This window comes from Falco rusticolus, chromosome 8 (assembly GCF_015220075.1).
Source record: "Falco rusticolus isolate bFalRus1 chromosome 8, bFalRus1.pri, whole genome shotgun sequence".
NCBI lineage: Eukaryota > Metazoa > Chordata > Aves > Falconiformes > Falconidae > Falco > Falco rusticolus.
The window spans coordinates 21,395,249-21,412,857 of record NC_051194.1 but is presented as its reverse complement, the minus strand read 5'-3'; the positions used below and the strand labels follow the sequence as shown (position 1 = coordinate 21,412,857).

General features: G+C 51.0%; 1 protein-coding gene across 5 annotated transcripts in view; it reads right to left on the bottom strand.

Annotated features, from left to right (window-relative positions):
* Positions 1-6,474, bottom strand: part of CYSTM1 (cysteine rich transmembrane module containing 1) — a 31,336-nt gene extending 24,862 nt beyond the window's left edge. Inside the window, exon 1 of one of the 5 annotated variants that reach the window (XM_037396426.1) lies at positions 6,451-6,474. The gene's annotated coding sequence lies outside the window, so the exon portion shown is untranslated. Of the gene's footprint in view, positions 1-1,259; positions 1,406-5,940; positions 6,071-6,450 lie in introns of those variants that run through there. The other 4 variants (XM_037396424.1, XM_037396425.1, XM_037396428.1 and 1 more) reach the window with 4 other exon arrangements.
* Between the last annotated feature and the right edge of the window lie 11,135 nt (positions 6,475-17,609).

The window sequence follows — 17,609 nt, the reverse complement described above, 5'->3', positions numbered from 1 at the left end:
ATAAGGCTCATGCTCTCAAGCATCTCTTCCGAGGTCAGCATAATTCTGGCCTTCAAAGTGACTGGAGACCAGTATGAATCTGCTTCTACCTGTTGGCACTGACCTGTTATCTTGGCAAAATTGAAAAGCGCATGCAGAGAACAACCACCTGCATTTTTCCACAGTAGGTGTTCACAGCTGCTAATCCACCTGCAAAAAAATACCAAGCCCTACAGACAGCTGCCTGCAAGTCAAATCTTTCAAATGCAATCTCCTGTGCAAGTGAATCAATTAAAATAAAAAGCTGTGTATGTGAGGGGGAGATGACAATCTAATCTGGGTACTGAAACTGGGTTAAATACCTTCTGTTGCATAGGGAACAGTGCAAGAAATAGTCCTCTGAAACAAACGGGGCATTAATAAACTAAAAAACCCAAAGCAGACTCGCGGTCTGGAACACCTAGACAATCTACACACACCCACACCCCAACCCCACCCCCAACAATTAACAGATTTTAGGAATTTAACAGCAAGAAGTTGTTTGCTTTAAGGACAGCTGAACAAGTACTACACCTCATACATTGCTCTGGTCAGGAGGAATCACATTTTGCGCATGTCAGATAGTGATTCAGCTGGCCTTTGCACAGATGGAGGGCATGGTGAGAGGCACAGATCCTGAGAAGGGCAACCAGGACACCCTGATGTAACCCACCCCTTCCAATGCCTGCAGCGCTAAGAAGCTGTTTTCCAATACAGAGCTCTAATGGAAAGTACATTTAACATCAACAATCCAGCTCCTGGCAACCAGCCTAGCATTTAAATTGCATTTCATATGAACAGTATCCAAATGAAAGAGAGCACAAGTGGCTTTTTAAGTGGCCCTGGTTCTGTGTTTCCCTCTTACTGGCTTTGCAAATTCCATTTAGTGACTGCATGAAAGGTACATTAAGAATGAATTACAAGAGATTCCATTCTTGCTCAGCTCACTTCCAGGAAAAGCTTCCTCCCAGGTTTTCCCACCCACTTCACCAGAGTGGTCATCAACAACATCATCAACCCAGAGTAACGACTGAAAGGGAGCTGCACAAGATCTGCACCCATCTTTTCTGATAAAAGCTGCTCAAAACTGGTTTACTTCCCCAAATGCAGGTCTAGGCAGAAGTGAAAAGCTCAGCTTTGTGCTGTCAAAGGAAAACATTACTTCGTTCAAACCCATTTCCTTAAGGGGTGTCTGGGGCTACAGGATACTCCAGTCATTAGGAAGAGGTCCATTTCCTCACCTTTGTTCAAGAGCTGCCAGACCACAAAAAACTCAGCTGCTATGAGTGGCTGAACCCACAACATCAGGCAGCTCCATCGAGTGAGCAGCACTGGTTTGGATGAACAAACATTTAACCTTCTGAGTTCCTGAGCCAGGTATTCACTCCTCCCAGTACCCTCCAGAGGTCTGAAGTCCACCAGCCTGTGCAAACGGAGAGCACACCTGAACATGCGAGGCTGACACTTGTGTCCCTACAAGCTGTCCCACCCCTCCAGTCCCATCATCTGTCCTGCCTTCTTGGCAAAACCATGATTGATATGCATGTTTCCAGGCAATTTTGGTTTCAAAACCCAGGGTTTTGATCAGCTCTAAAGGACCTGTAGTCACATTGACAGTATTTGCCTCAGATGCAATGTCCTTTGTAGGGCTTTGCAGTCACAGGATCCATTCTTGCCGCTGTCTCCACAGGACTCTAACAATACAGCCTCACGCCCACACAGGTTTGAATGCTGGGATTTTCCTTCTGCAGACAAGCTTCAATGTCTCATCACTTGTTACGAATATACAAAACCTCTTCAGAAATACTACTCACAACTTACTGCCTAGTTTTCTTGCTTGCAGTATGCTGTTCACTGTCCACCTACATGTTCTGCATGGCAGAAGAAAAGTATGAAGCTGAAACAGCTGTGTAGTTCCCACAATAAAAGTGTTAGTGAGAAAGAAATAATATTCAAATCCAACGCTCTGCTACTGTTATTACATGAACTGCACCTTAAGGGGAAAAAAATTCACATTTTTCAGACATCTGCTGAAAGGTTTTAAGGACATGCGCTTTAACACCAGAGACTAACAACTACAATGCTGGCAAGTACCACAACATAGCCCCTCCACTGTTACAAGCCAACACGCTTGTTGCTGACACACCAGGTGACTCTGCCCCGTTACAAAGCGCTTGTGGCAAACAGTGCAAAAAACCAAAGCCCTTTTACACAGAAATCACTGCAGATATGGGCATTAACATCTTGATTTCAGGTTTTGAATGCTTTTGCATGTGCTGCTCTTGTTGAAGTATTTGTATGAAGTGCCACATTAGATATCTCCAGACATACATAAATATATTTTACTTTTAAGAGTATGCATCAAGACAGTTTCAAGATGCAAATACCAAAACAAAAAAAATAATCAATGAAACCATCTGATTGTCAAGTTAAACTAGACCCTGCAAATAATAGTTAAGATAAAGAAGCTCTGTTGGTCCAACTGAGGACAGAATGTGAAACAAACAGTATGCATGGGAAGACAATTAATAAGCACAGATAATACATTCACATGTGTTATTCAGATGGTGTTCTGGCAGCATCCCAGCAATGAAACAGCAGTAATCTTTCACAATAACCTCCCCAGCTCTGATCCGCTAAATCCATTAGTGTAAGATACTACCCGGACTGCAGGATGATTTTCTACTAATCTCAAGTGGGAAACCCACTGAAGGGCAGCATACAGCTTCTAAGACACAGTAAAGTCAGTGTATGCAGACAGAAATACATGCATTTTCTACAGCTAAGATCTCATTACTCAGATTTTTGTGACAGGCTGGAAAGCAGAATGAGACAACTTTTTTTCCTCATGTTTTCTCACTTCTGCTTTTCCACATCCTACATGCAGCTGTAACATGATGCTCTGCTGTAGGACATAGGCAAACGTCCTCTTGGCTGCCTGTCACAGAGCACAAGCAAGTATCTCTGATACCAGTTGTAATGAAACCAAGAAAGCCTCTGCCTTACTCTGTCAGAGTCTGAAATACTATTACAGTTCAGGGCATTGCCCTCAATAGCTCATAAGACCTCAACAATACATTGTAACACTAGTGTGGAAATACATCTTTCTGATATGCAAGTGAAAGAAACAGCAGCTTTTGTTTAGTGGTGGCGGTGCCTGGTGTAAGGAATACAACAGATCAGAGGTTTCCAAATAGGTGCATTCCCCAAAGGCTCCCGGGACCCTGGTGGGCTGTGGGCAGACGGTACAGCACAGCTCCATCTCCAAGAAAGCAGTGCGGTGGCAAAGGCAGCAGGAATACACATGTAACCGGGTCCCAGCTGGGAAATGCTCCCTAAGATATGGCTGCGGAGGCCAGCACAACACGTGCCTGCCCCACAGCACGGTGTGAGACCAAGCACTCCATCCCAAAGTCTGAAGAAGGCAACCTCTCCCGGGGTGAGCAGCCTCAGAAGCATCCAGGCTGCCTTGTGGGAAGTCAAGATGCAGCTGGCAGGATGCCAGACCTGGCAATACTGACCATCCGTTCGAATGACTTGGGCTTCTTGCTATCTTCCCCTATTCCCAAAAATGACAGTGTGCTATTTTCTACTTATTGAGCCATATAGTTTCAGTTCAGAAACAGGAAGCTGAGAAAGACACAATACACAACTGAGAGCGCAGAGAGTAGAAAACATCAATATTGAAGGCAGGCATTCAAACCCTGCTCATTCAAGTCTTCAACTCCCACTAGAAGTTTTCACCACCCCCATCTAAGCCTACAGCTTACAAGGAGATCACAAACAGGTAACAGGAGAAACGGAGACCTGTCTGTTGAAAATCCAGAGTTACACAAGCTTGCTCTGCCCTCCTAGAAAAAACTAAGTAACATATTAATCTGATCATGCACAGAACTACCCTGAAAACAGTTACCATAGCCACAGCCCTCTAGGTCACTCTCCAGCATCCCAGCAAAACGCCAAGTATGAACATCGCTGCTTATGCTTACAGCAACACCTGTTTTTTTGAGCAACAAGCCACTGCCAGTTTTAGATATGGACCTGGAGGGACACATGGCAGCAAAACACCAGCGCCCTCTCCTCTAACTGACACCAGGGTACCACCTTGCAGGGTCTGCTCAGCCCATGTCGGAGCCCCCCACCCTGTCAGAGCCACTCGTTTACAGCACATTCTCTTCAGCCTCTGCAGTGAGGACACCCACCAGCCTCTGCAGGTTACCAGTTACTGCTCTCAAACAGTTAGGGGAATGAAAAATCAGTATTTTAACAAAGACGGCCTCTATAGCACATGAGTAAGAGGCAGAGTGTAAGAGACTTAGTGCTGAAGAAGCTTCAGTACTTGGTAAAACACTATTCTGTCCAGTGCAGAGGATTATTATCCAACACACACGTCAATTCCTGACTACCCTGAAAAAGCACTGAAATACGATCACCAAAATGTCAAAATGACAAAAGTCTCAGCATTTTCTGGCTCCATCTCAATCAATCTGATACAGTAATAGTATTCTTATCAATCTATTTTTCTAGGAAGAGTCCATCTTTTTATTAAAGCAACTGATGCAGTTGAAAGAAAAACACCCATTTTCTGGCACAGAAGCACTTCCTGCACCTTATCTCTTGTCACTACATTTACCACAGCACAAAGGAGGAGGCACCTCTCTTTACAGTCATTTTAACTCACCCACACTTACTACCTTACCAAAACTTACTCTCTTTGGACAGTCAGGTTGAACCTACTCAGACAGATCTCACAGTAAAGGTGAAAGCACCAAAAGCAAAAAGCAGTTTTATTCCCTGCACACACTCCCATCCCCCCTGCCCCACCCCCCACCCCCCTCCCCAACCTTCAGACAGAGATAAACACGAGTCTGGGATGACTGGGACAAATCTTGCAGCTGCCCTGGACTGAGAGGGTGTTATCAGAAGGGTCTACCAGTTCCCTGTGGGAGAGGAAAGGAGGCAAGTGCTCTCCTTTTTCTCCTATTTCACCATGACATTTAATTCACCATGACATTTAATTATCCAAATGAGGTCTCCAACAGCTACAGGAACAGGAAATATAAATCCAGGACAACCACAATGGCTTTTAAACACGCGATGCAGTGTTATAATTTTTACTCAGAGGGTGCTGGCATACCTCTTGCTCTACACTAAATAAGCCCATTAGTATTAAACAAGCCCTTCTGCTCTCAGCACAGAAGCCTTCCTCTTCCCCCATACTGCATAAACAACTGCAGCCCGGCAGCACTGATCTTTCTCTCTGATGCATGGGGCTAGACTGTAAAGCCCCACAGCACCTCACAGGCACCTTGCTCCATACGATGAAAGCCTGAAAGAGGTCAAAGCGACTTTCTGATAACAAACGCATCGTTAGAGCTAGCAGACCGGGAGAGCCACCCCAAGGCCAGCAGCAGCACGGCCCAGGCCTGACTGGGGCACTTCAGTGGCAACCCACTCCCCCACGCCACCGCATCTACCCGGGCCGATGCCTCGGGGACCCCTGCCACCAGGGCAGCCACCACACAGCGGTGGGACAGCTCCCCTTCTTCACTCCGAGATGTCCTCCTCCTCGTCCTCCTCAGAACAGCAACCCGGACCAGCACGCTCCCCGTAACAAGAGCCCCACGCCCATGCCCCAGTCCCTCTTCCCCCAGCTCCCGGGCTCCCTCCCACCGGCACGGGGCCCTCCGCGATCACCAGCCCTCACCGCACAGCAGGGGCAGCCCCGACACACGCTGGGGCACGGGCTGCTGCCGGCCCCACACCAGCTCCCACAGCCCCTCCGCACGCCCCCGGGGGGGCTGCCACCCCTGCACCCAGCCCCTCACGCACCCCCGCAGGGCTTCCAGCCCCACACCCGGCTCTGCCGGCCCCTCAAGGCCGCCCCCCACGCAGGAACGCTCCCCCTTCAGGGACGCCCACCCCCAGGGACACCCCCCGGTACCGCAGTCACTGCCCGCCGCACGCCGCCGCCGCCGCCGCCTGCTGCTGCGCACTGCGCGGCGCGTGGTGACGTCAGACAGCGGGGGCGGGGCCCGGCACGGAGGGAGGGGAACGAGGAGGGGGCGGGCACGTCACGAGCCGCGGGCCCCGCGCTCCCCCTCGGGGGGCGTGGCCAGGCGGGGTCGGGGGTGTGGCCCGGCACCGCCGCCCTCGCCCGCCCGGCCGCGGGAGCGCCGTGAGCCGCGTGCGGTGGGAGCCCGCCCGGCCGGGGACCGCAGCCCCTCCGCGGGCCCGTTCGCGGGGGGCACTCGGGGCGGGCTCGTGGGTCCGCGGGGCGCCCCGTCGCCTCCCGTTGGCCCCGGGAAGGGCCGGAGGGGCAGCCTTGCCCCCGCCCCGGGGCCGGGAAGGCTCCGCTCGCTCGCGCTGCCCGGATGAGATGGGTGCGGGGTGCAGGTCGGAGTGTCGCTTTACCCGCGCCCCGCACGTGACCTGTGGCTCGGTGGTGGCCGCTGGCTGCGGCGCTGTTGTCGCCACCGGCCGAGTGACGTCAGTGCCCGGCAGGCGCGCCAGAGCTGGGGCTGCGGCCGGGGATGGCGGTGGGCTGCGGGGAGCCGAGGGGCTGATCCTGCTCCTGTGCTGCCATGCCTGCCCAAATCGCCTTCTGTTTCCCCTTCCTGGTTAGTAGATCTAATCAGGCTAGTGTGACACAGGGTCGTTGATGAGGCTCAGCCAGGAAGAAATTATTCAGTTATGTGACATGCTGTACTCTTGGGCAAGAGAAAAACACGGTACACAGCTACCGCTGCTCTGCGTGGAGGACCCAGTGCCCTAAGAGCATTGGGAATGAAACCTGGCTGGCAGGAGGTGTAGGAGACATCAGAGAGCCCTTCCCAGGCTGCTCTGGCACAGCCTGTGGACCCGCAGTCACAGGGCATGAATCACTAACCCACCCTTCCCCAGTCACACTGCCCTCCTCACGCTTGGCAGAGCCCCCCAGGAGGCAGCTTAGGTTGCAAAATGGGAGAAAACTAATGGAACAAAACAAAAAACCACTATGGATCATTTTGTGCCACACCAGTGAGTCCAACAGACTCATGCAAAGGGTGTAAGGAACAGGAGAGCTGGTGCAGAGAGGCTGAGGGAAGTGCTGCACATGTGGGTACGAGGAGGGGCTGCCGCTCCACTGCCCGAGGAAGCTGCACACCAGTTCCCTCACAGGCAGCTTTCTTTGCCCTGTGATATTATTTACATATGCATTTGTAAATGATACTGCCTGGTCAGGTACCTTGCAGCAGACACAACATGCATTGTTCTGCTAAACTTGTCTTGGTCCTTTACTCCAGTGCCAGTGGGCACATGCTGTTTTCTTGTTAACCATTAGCCGAGAAAGCAGCTTGAAAAACATGGCTTAGCTTCATTAAAATCTTAAAATGACGCTTGATGCTTAAATCTCCTTATTACCCAGTTTGCATGTACTTCAAATATTAATGCAATCCAGGCTTTATCACTCTTATCACCCCTCCAACAGAAATTATATATTAATTTCTGGGTGCAGTTGTCTTTTCTGTACCCTGGAAATGAGGCTGTGATGTAACACCGTACAATAAATTGTGATTTAGCTCCTACAAAGAGAAGCCAAGGCAGCTCTCCACCAGGATGAGAAGAGGTGTATCTCCCACTGAGCAAGGACACGTGGAGGGCACGTTCACCCAGTTTCCCTCAGGTGTGTTAGCACATCCCAGAAGTTAGCTGAAAGGTCATGGGGGCATCCTGGAGGTGTTACAAATGTAGAACTAATGGGTTCACATGGGGTCCCACACAGGTTTCAGAATGCGCTTGCCTGTGAGTGTGATGGGGCCAGTATTGAGTTGCTACCAAGGGCAAGAAACATGAGATACACTAATGTGATCATTTGAAAACGTCATCTGAGATGCTGGAAAACAGACTGGCTTTTGCACGTACGAAACCAGTCCCCTTTGCACCTTTCTTTTACCAGTGATTTTCTCCCTTGCTTCCTCCTGTTCCCTAATATGACTTAACATTATTAGCAAACATGGGAAAGGAGGTGTAAATCCTGTTTACTGGGAAACCTGTGCTGCCTGGAAACTCTGGTTTAGCAACATTTATCTCCCCTAACCCTCCACATGCCTGGCAAATTCAGTGGCTCTGTAATCACAGCCTTTGTCTTTGGTGTTTACTTTTCTTCACTCTGATTGCCTGAAAGATACAAGCCGGAGGGAAGGACTTGACCTTGCAGAGGACGAATGCAGAAGCTGGACCTACACAGCATGGTCAAGATGTGGAGAAGAGCTGAACTGTAAGGGGAAGAGTAGAGTGCAAGACCATTGCCTAGGAGGCTTGCCACAGTTGCTTCCCCCATTCTTGCCTCCTTTCACACGTCTTTCAACACAGTCATTTGGTTAAACCTGTTGCAAAAGCCTTGTGAAACACCCCACTGTCATGTGAGACTACAGGTTGCAGGCAGGGCAGCTTTGCTAGCTATTGGTTTTGTCAGAGGTGTCTATGGGTCAGAAGGGATCATGAAGGAGGCATCCTCGTCCTTTTCTCCGTGGCAGTGCCAGCTGCAGAGATCCTGGTCCATCCCCACACTCCCACCAGCCTGCATGTTTGTTCCTACCACATGCCAGTGCCTCTGCACAAAAATACCCTTTAGGACCTTGTGGGCAGATCCAGGATTGAATAGAATACCTCAAAGTGAAAATGCTGCCTGGGAGGATAAAGTCAGTGGATCTGCCTTGATCCCAAGGCCTGCCTGGATCCAAGGTCTTTCTTACCCATCACCTGTACTATCAGGAAATTTTTCTGACTTGCTTGATGAAAATTAGCAGTTTAAAAGTTAAGGTCCATACTTTCTTATAGGGACACAGATGGCTTTAGAAGAAGGTATTTGTCTGCCCTGCCAGGGGCTGTGCCTGGGTGTTTGATCCAAATCAAATGGGCGCTGCTGGATCTGGAATTGGATGGGGCTGGTCCTCCTTGTGGCAAACCATGGTCCTTTGAGCAGAGAAGCAGCAGCAAGCCAGGCTGCAAAACCCACATGTGAAGTGGGTTGCTTCCTTGCTGGCTGGTCCAGCCTGAGTCACACCCTCCTGGCGTGATGCTGTTGAACAGATACAATGTCCCTTCATGTCTTGCCAGCCTCATCTGGGTGAATCTAAGATGTGTACTCTAAAAACTGGCTCTGTGACAGATGTAGTGTTTGTTCACCCCTCCTTCCTCAGGATGGGTCCTGGTGGGCCTTCCCACTGACTTACAAAACCTTCCAGCTGCTCCTTGCCTCAGTTGCCCTGTCTGGTGGTGAAATGGAGTCTTACTGGCAGCATCTCCCTCTTTTTGAGGCTTGGGATGTGTCTCACAATACATGAATGCTCCCTGCGCTCCTATGTGGCTGGTAGATCGTTTTACTGTACTTCAGTTTTTCTAGCTGCAAGAAAAGGCAGGCTGAAACGCAGGCTACCCCCAAAAGTGTGGATTTCAATTCAGCGTCGTTTGTAAATGAGGTGAAGAAACTCAAGGCTGGGTGCTGTTCAAAGGACAGCATCATTTGTACAGGAGAAAGCATGCAGCAGAGCCACAGGATTAAGCTCAAGAGGCAGATGTAATCACTTTGCTCCCCAGCTCATGCGCTCCCAAGGGCTGTCAGGTGGGGGTCGGCGGGAGGTTGGGCAGGCAAGGGAATGGTTTAGTCCATTGCTCCTACAGCCATCAGAGCTGAGGGAGCTGATAAGGAAATACCTGTTAGATTGAGCGCTCTGCAGCAACTGAGGCAGGGTACATTTCCGTTCTGTTGACTCTGCTCCAGAGGTGTTAAGCCACAGGAAACCAAGACAGCAGCAGCAATAAACCAAAGGTAATACATCATTCCTGGGCCAGCCTGACTGTAATTCAGCAGAGGAGGTAATAGAGGCTTGGCAGAGCAAGTGCGGGCTGCGGAAATCTTACCTTTGTTTAGGCCACAGGGCCCCTGTGTGGTTTTCTCCAGGAGCCCTGAGCAATGCTGGGGAGCCCTGCCAGCTGCCTAGGACTGCAGGGAGGCATGGAGAGCAACAGCACTGCAAGCATTTCATGCAAAGGAGTGGGGAGGGAGGCATGGGAATGGTCTGAATGATCTTCACAGAGCCAGAGCAGCTCTCAGCCAGACAAATAGGGGAATTCAGCTGTGGATGCAGGATTTGTAGACCTGTCATAATTGGAGCACCTAGTGCCCACGATGTTGATGCTCTGCAGAACATACTGCCTGCTAGGAGGCCAGGCAGCGAATGCCTGTAGAGGGCACCTGTCCCTGAGAGGTGCTATTTTAAGAGGGACTTCACAGATAGATAGCCTATTCTTGCCACAGTCCAGGCTCTTGTGGCAGGGTTATGTGGATCTAGCCCTCTAAAGGACCAGGATTGTAGCTCTGATCAGGATCCTATTTCACTGCTCTGATGCTGGCCCCTGCAGAGCTAAGAGGCTGCAGGCAAAGGCCTGGTGTTTTGAGGACGTTAGGGCAGACCAGCACTGCTCTTACTATAAACAGGATCTGCTTGGCTGAACTGGTGCAAAAAACTTCAAAGCAGCCATAAGTCAGCCTCAGAGCAACCCCAGCTGGGTCTGGACCCCCGGGCAGACCTTTGCTGCCTCCTGGCACTGTTAGAGTGAGGAGCATGGGCTGGATATGACCCGCTCTCTGCTTCAGAGAGACCTACTTGCATGGCCAGGAGGCTGCAGCAGTTCTTGGGGTGGCCTGGATAGGTCAACTGCTGTCGCTGCAAAGAGTGATGTCTGTGGAGGATGGCATGTGGACACAATACTCCAAACCCAGGCAAGTCTGGGGAGGGGAGGTGGTGCAAGATGACACTGATCACAGGAGACTTCAGTGTGGGTTTTACCAGGGTCCTGCATGATAGCTGGAAAGGGGGAAGAGATGAGATTTCAGAGGAGGAATTAATCTTGATGGTTGCAGTCTCATGCTGTTAGTAGGCAAACCAACACCCTTCAGAGCAGACCAGTTGCAGGTACGCTGTGGTATCCAGGAGCCCTTGGCTCCTGGAAGGCAGACAGAAGAGCATTAGAGAGAAGGCAGCAACATTGGTGCTCTCATAACAGTGCCCTGTGGTTCCTACAAAGCATTTTATCCCAAGAATGCTGAGTGCTTTGCAAGATCCTAATTAATTAAGCCTCAGAACAGTACCATGCAAGACAGAAATACCAGTCCTAAAATTCATCTGTCTGGGGTGGCCCACAGTGGTGTGACCCAATGGGCAGGGCAAAAAAGGAAAAATTGTCCTAAGCTCCACGCTGGGGGACTCAGAGTAAATGTTGAGCTGGGATTTCCCTAGGACACCCCCAGTTCTACAGGGACATTTGGTGGGATAGTCAACCGTCACCAGGGTAGGAGGCTGCATCTCAGCCACAGTCCTCTCCGGACTTTGATTTTCTCCGGTCTTTCTCTATTAGTAGTTGGAATGATCATGTTTTTTGGCCTTGGTCCTGGAAGAACTTGGCATGACACATACCTAGAGAACAGGCCTCCTCTGTCCAAGGGCTCTAACGTTGCATGTGTGAGTTGCTTTGAGCCCTGTGACCAGCGTTGGAAGCTCCCTGTGCTTCTAACAAAGGGGTTTTGACTCGAGCGATACCAAACTTCACAGGCCACCCATGTGATCCGCCTACAGTCCTTCTGCCAGCACTGCCCCGTGGCCAGCCCTGACCCACAGGACCTGCTGAAATCAGTCCTTTGCAGAATTGTACCCTGGCTACTAGCAGGGCCCTTCCCTTGCACTTGTGGATCTCATTTGCACACTGGAACAGCATGTAGGTGCCACCCTCTATTAATAAAGGGCTATACCAGCCCCTGTTCGCTCAGCTCCCCCATTGCTGTGGACCGACCTTACTTCTAGATGCCTCAACAGCAATTTAGCAGCTTGAGAGCACAACAAAAGCCCATGTCTCTCTTTGTGGGTGTTCTGGTTTGTTTCCAGCATTGGCTTTCCACCTCCCAGAAGCAGGACCCAGGTCATTTTAGCCTTGTCTGTGCTGGAGAGGCATGGCATGGCAACTTCTGCACAGGAACTCCACTTTTCTGGTGTGAAAAGTATCACTGCTATGTTGCCATGCAGTTCAGCCCAGGAAAACCTCCTGCTACTTAAGATGCTGGCACAGAAAGGGAACGGAGGGAGGGAGATGAAGAATTAAATCACTGGGGAAAATCCCAGGTGTAGAAAAGGCTCCATCTGAATGATCTTCGCTGCCAGCCTGTTTAGGTGTGGAGGATCTGGCTTGGGCTCTGGGAGACTGTGACAAAGGGATCAGCTGCTCCTCGAGTGGCTAACACTTCATTGAGGCCCGCTGCATAGCTTGGGTGCCTGGACTTTCCAAAAGAGCAGGTTGGGAATGGACTTCTTTTCTCCATCAACTGTGGAAGTCCCTCTCCCTGCTCGTGGCTACCCTGCGATGGAACCCTGTGGTTTCCAGGCCTTTTAGGGCACCCAGTCCACACTTCTGACTCAAGACTGGGAGGTTCCCTGCAGAAAGCCTCGGTTTTGCAGCTCTGTTCGCTGTTCTTACACCTGCATTCTCTCTGCTGTGATGCTTTGTCCTTCACAGGGCCTGTCCTGTGTTGTAGAGCTCCTTCTCTCACCTGGATTAATGGGATGACTCTTGAGTCCTTGAACCTGTGCAAGGAGAGAGGGACCATCAGCTAAAGCCAAGAGCAGCAGCAAAGACCTCTGCTTTATGCTGAAGAACTGTCACCAGCAGCAAAGGGGACTGGGGTGATGGCTTGTACGAAAGTCCCTGCAAGGTGCCTGCTGGAGTTTGGTTAGTGGAGACAGGGTGAAAATTTTCCTCCTCAGGTTGCAGGAGGCTTTCCAGGTGTTGGGGTCATGGTCACAGGCACCAATGGACTGGCATAGCCAGGCTGATGTGGCTCCAGGGTCCCCAAACCTGGCTAGAGCGCCGCTCACTACCTTGCTCAGCAAGCCAAGGCCTGCAGTGCATTTGAGTAGATTTTGGAACCTGTGGACTGCCCTTCCAGGGGGATTAATGCAGATTTGTGTTTGCTGGGAGCTCTGGAGGCATCTCCTAATGGGGTTCTGACACTAAAACATCATCACAAAGAAAGCAAACTATGGCCTCTCTGTTGTGGGACATGTGTAAGCCCTTGGGCCTGTCCAGAGGCCTGTTTGTGATGTCCTGGAGCCCCAAACCCAAGCCCAGCTTTGGTTAAGCCTTTTGGTTGGGGTTTATCAGGTTGACCAGGCCTGCACTGCCATGGGGAAGCTTGGAGAGGGCTGCAGGGCTGGGTAGGTCAGGTCTCAGCTGCTCCATGCCTCTTGTGAGCTCCCTGCCCTGTCAGGTGTGCTGACAGCTGCAGTGGTGCAGGTGTCTTAGCATGGATGAGGCTGAACAACTTTTGCAAGAGGTGCTGGGGCCACTGGCATCACTCAGCTCAATGCACAGCCTTGCAGCTGCCACTGGTAGCACTGCTGTGTTGTACTGGGCTCCCCTGCCAGATGCTCAGGCCTTCGCATCTGCTGCTTGAGCCCTGTGGCTCCACAGCCAGGCTGGCTCTGGTGTTTGAACTTCTGAAGAAGGAGTTTAGATCTGCAGTCCTCACAGCATCATGCAGCCCCAGAACCCCTCCCTGCCCCTGGCTGCCTGAGAAACCTTTTGCCACTGTCGGGACAGGTGTGTGTTGGCAGAGGGCCGGGGGCCCCGGGGGAGGTGGTGGGGCGTGGTGGGGGGTGGTGGGGTGGTGGTGGTGAGGGTGGGAAGGGGGAAAGCTTATTCTGCATTGCGATGCACTGGCACCCTCTAATGACACGGTTATGTATATTCAGTGGATGCATGAGTCCCTAGCTGCAGTCCTTTCTACTGTGCTGGCACTGACTAGTGAGCTGCTCACAGGTATTCTGGAGGCTTCAGTGGGGCAGGGTGATAAGCTGGCTTCCCCCTTCTTCTGCCCTGCTGTGCTCTGAAGCCTCAGCTCCCTGTGCTGCAGTTTTTCAGGGTATAAACAGGGACCATGTGAGGCAACAGGGGGGTTTGTGTTTGTGCAATGCTGCTGCCAGGTGTGCTGTGAGCAAGGAGTCTGTTCTCTTTCAGCCCCAGGAGCAAAGCCAGCTGTGGTTGCCCCTGCACCACTGGAACAGGAGAGCTGGTGAGCCTCCCGCCAGGTTGTGTAACCCCAAGTTTTGGCCATGCTGCCCAAGCTAGCTCAGGAAGCCCCTTTGCTCCGACTTGTCCTGCCCCAGAGACACCAGGAGAGCTTGCCAGCTTGGTTCCCACAGGCTCCAATCTCTCCTTCCCAGCCAACTTTGGGACAAAGCCAGAGTGTGTGGCTGAAATGGGATGGCGCAACTTCATCCCAAACCATGCTGAACCTAATGAGAAACTGAATTGCACAATAACCACAGTATTTTTCTGCTTGGTAACATTGTGCTTTGGCCAATGGTCTGGGTGGCCAGCACAGGCTTCAGAAACACACAGCAGGGCACTGTGTCCTGCACATCAGATTAGGGGAAGGCTGGGCTCCTCTGCCAGCTGCTCCAGCCCTGCTGAGCCCCTAAAGCACAGCTATGAAAGCCCTGTGGGGTTAACCTCACAGTAGCAGAGTCTGGCCTTGCTCAGCAAGATTGGTTCTCTCATGCTCATCAAGGTGCCAAAACCAAAGACAGAACCTGCCACAATGGCAGGCAGCAGCTCTTTTGGGACAGGGTGGACAAATACAGCCAGCTCTCCCCTGGATGTTGCGTTAGGCTGACAAAAGGCTTTGGTGTCCTGGATGTGTGTTTGGACACTTGGACATCTGGACATGATGTTTGGTCTTGTCTTAGTGCTGTCCTGCCAGTCTCATGGCCAAAGTCAGCATCCTTCTACCTCCCTCCACTGGGAGAGAGGGAGAGGAGCTGGGGAATGGTTCTGGCAAACCCAGGATTGTGCATCCCTGTACAAACAGGCCAACAAGACTCGAACAGTGAATTGACAGCACGAGCAGGGCCAGGGCCAAGTGCTCCAAGGGATGCCTTTACCTCCTGTGTCTGAGACAGGCAGCAGAGTGCAGGGGAGCAAGCTCCAGTGCATGTCTCAGTGCATCCCTCCAACAGCTCCTGTGCAGGCTGACCAGCTCTATTGTCCTCCCAGGAAACGTCCCCAGAAACCTCTCCCTGCAGGCATGGGTGGTTGTAGTTGGGGAAGACTGTGGGGACTCTATAAAAAACAGGACTATAGAGATAGGATGAGATAGGAATGGAATGGGTATGAGTATGGGTTTAGATTGCATTTTTAGATTGCATATTAGGAAAAATTTATTCACAGAAAGGGTGGTCAGGCTGCTCAGGGAGGTGGAGGAATCATCATCCCTGGAGGTATTTAAAAATGCGTAGATGTGGTGCTTGGGGACATGATGTAGTGATGGACTTGGCAGTGCTGGGCTAACGGTTGCACTTGGTGATCTCAAAGGTCTTTTCCAACCTAAATGAGTCTGTGATTCTATATAGATGGGGAGTAGGATAAAGATAAGGGGAAAGGGAAGGGGCTGGGATAGAGGTGAGGAGGGGAAGGAGTAGGATAGGAGGGGAAAGAATGGGGCTAAGATAGAAATGTGGAGAGGAAGGGGATGGGAAAGAGTCAGCTCTTGTTCAGAGAAGCACATGTTCAGACGGCAGCTCACACTGGTTCAGCCACATTGGACTCAAGCAGCCTTGGAAAGCACGAATGCCTTTCACTTCTGTTGTTATCCCAAGGGGCTGTGCTGCTCAGCCAGCCAAATGTACCAGCAGGTTTTTATTTCACATTTATTTTCCTAATGGCTTGGGTGGCCTGAAAACTTGAGCAGTGAATTGTGACTGCTCAAGATTGGGTCAAAATGCACACAATGGATGCACACTGCAGTGTGGCACCAGGGATGAGTCACTGAAATTGCAACTAGGAAAGAAAATAACAGTGGGTTTACAAGATTCTTTCCAGGAGCATTGCATCTCTCCTGAATCTCAATGATGTTCTAGACTGGTTTGTGAGACATTACCTCATGTCAAAAAATAGGTAGAAATGGAAGAAGCAGTAGCTGATATTAAAGAATGTAACAATTAAGGGACGAAGAAAAAACCCTATTGATTTGTACAGTGACAGCATAGGTGCTTTGGAAGGGACATATGGGGGTGAGCAGAGGAAACCATAGCAAAACCCAGAGATGCGGGACACTGGTGTTGTGCCCTGACATGGAGTCCAAGGTGATGCAGGTAACCTGGGCAGAAATGGCACACAGGGAAAGAGTCCCCAGGTGTAATGGGAGTCCCCTGAGTATTCTCTCCTCAGCTGTCCAACTCTCAGCATCTTGCTGGAGAGAACCAGTGCAGAGCACAACAACCAAGGAATATGCATCACCCGTGGATTGCAGCGTGGCAGAGAGTCTTGGAAAGAGAAAGTCAATCTTGTGACTGTCTTCCAGTAGCTTTATTTTATCTTTCTGGAAAGGCACATACTGCTTTGCAATGAGCAGGGGTGTAAAGTACTGAGCAAAGAACTTCTGTTGTGAATGGGCACATATATAATCTTTATGGCCTTGCAGTAGCATGAGGTTTCAGCAAGTCCTGGTGAGGAGGCTGAATGCAGCTCTCCAGTTCACATGATGCCAGAGAGACTTCTGACCCCTGCGGCTTCTGTCACCTCTTTAGCAAGCTGCCCCAGACCTGGGAGGAAAGGACAGCAGGTCCCAGGGGGCTTGGCAGAGCTCAGGCACGGAGAGTCCTGTTGCATTCATTGGGCTTGGCTTCACTCGGAGATCAGCAACTGCATAAGAGGCTCTGTGAAACCTGGGGCTCTGGGGATTCAAATCATCACCTCCACCCCAGCAAAGAGACACAGCTGTGCCACCCACACCAGGACCAGGGCAGAGGAAAGATAGTCTTCACCTGTCCCCCAGGCAGGCAGCAGATGTCAGCCAGCTCTTGCCTGTGGGCTCTAAACATTCCTCAAGTTCATCTTCCTGACTTTACATGCTTTTATTTTAATTAAACACAGAGATGTTCCAAGGTGGAGACCAGACAGCTGCTGCTGCCATTGGGAAGCAGAGCCCTGCCTGCTTGCTGTGATCATTCTCCTGCACTGCCTCCATCCCCAAAGCATCAGGACACAATACTAGGAGGGAACCATCAGCACAAGTGCCATCTTTCCTGCACCCTGATGCTTCTGGACAGCCATCAGGCAAGCCAACTTGTCCGGCCTCTGAGGACAGACTGTCCAGCTCACACTGTCCCCGGGAAATCCTGGCAGGAGGCTTCTGCCGGCATTTCTTCCCTCTAGTTTTCCTTCCTTTTCTGGGGACTTGCCTTTCCCAGAGCAGCATGTCTGGCAGCCACCATGCCCATACCACTGACAGCAACCAAAGCAGCATGTCCCTGGGTTGTGCTTAGTGCCAGTGACACCATGTGATGGGATATCTGCTAGCTACTGGCTCTTTTCAGTCCAAGATCCAATTAGTCCTTTCTGACCCAGGACTCCCAGATATTCTACACCTGAGCTGATGTTGGAGCATGGTTTGTATCTCCATCATTAAGACCATAGGAAGAAGCAGATGCTAATTAGTTCCCTCTGTCACCAGAGACACTGGTCTGGTGGTGGTATCTAGCAGCAGCTCTAACCCC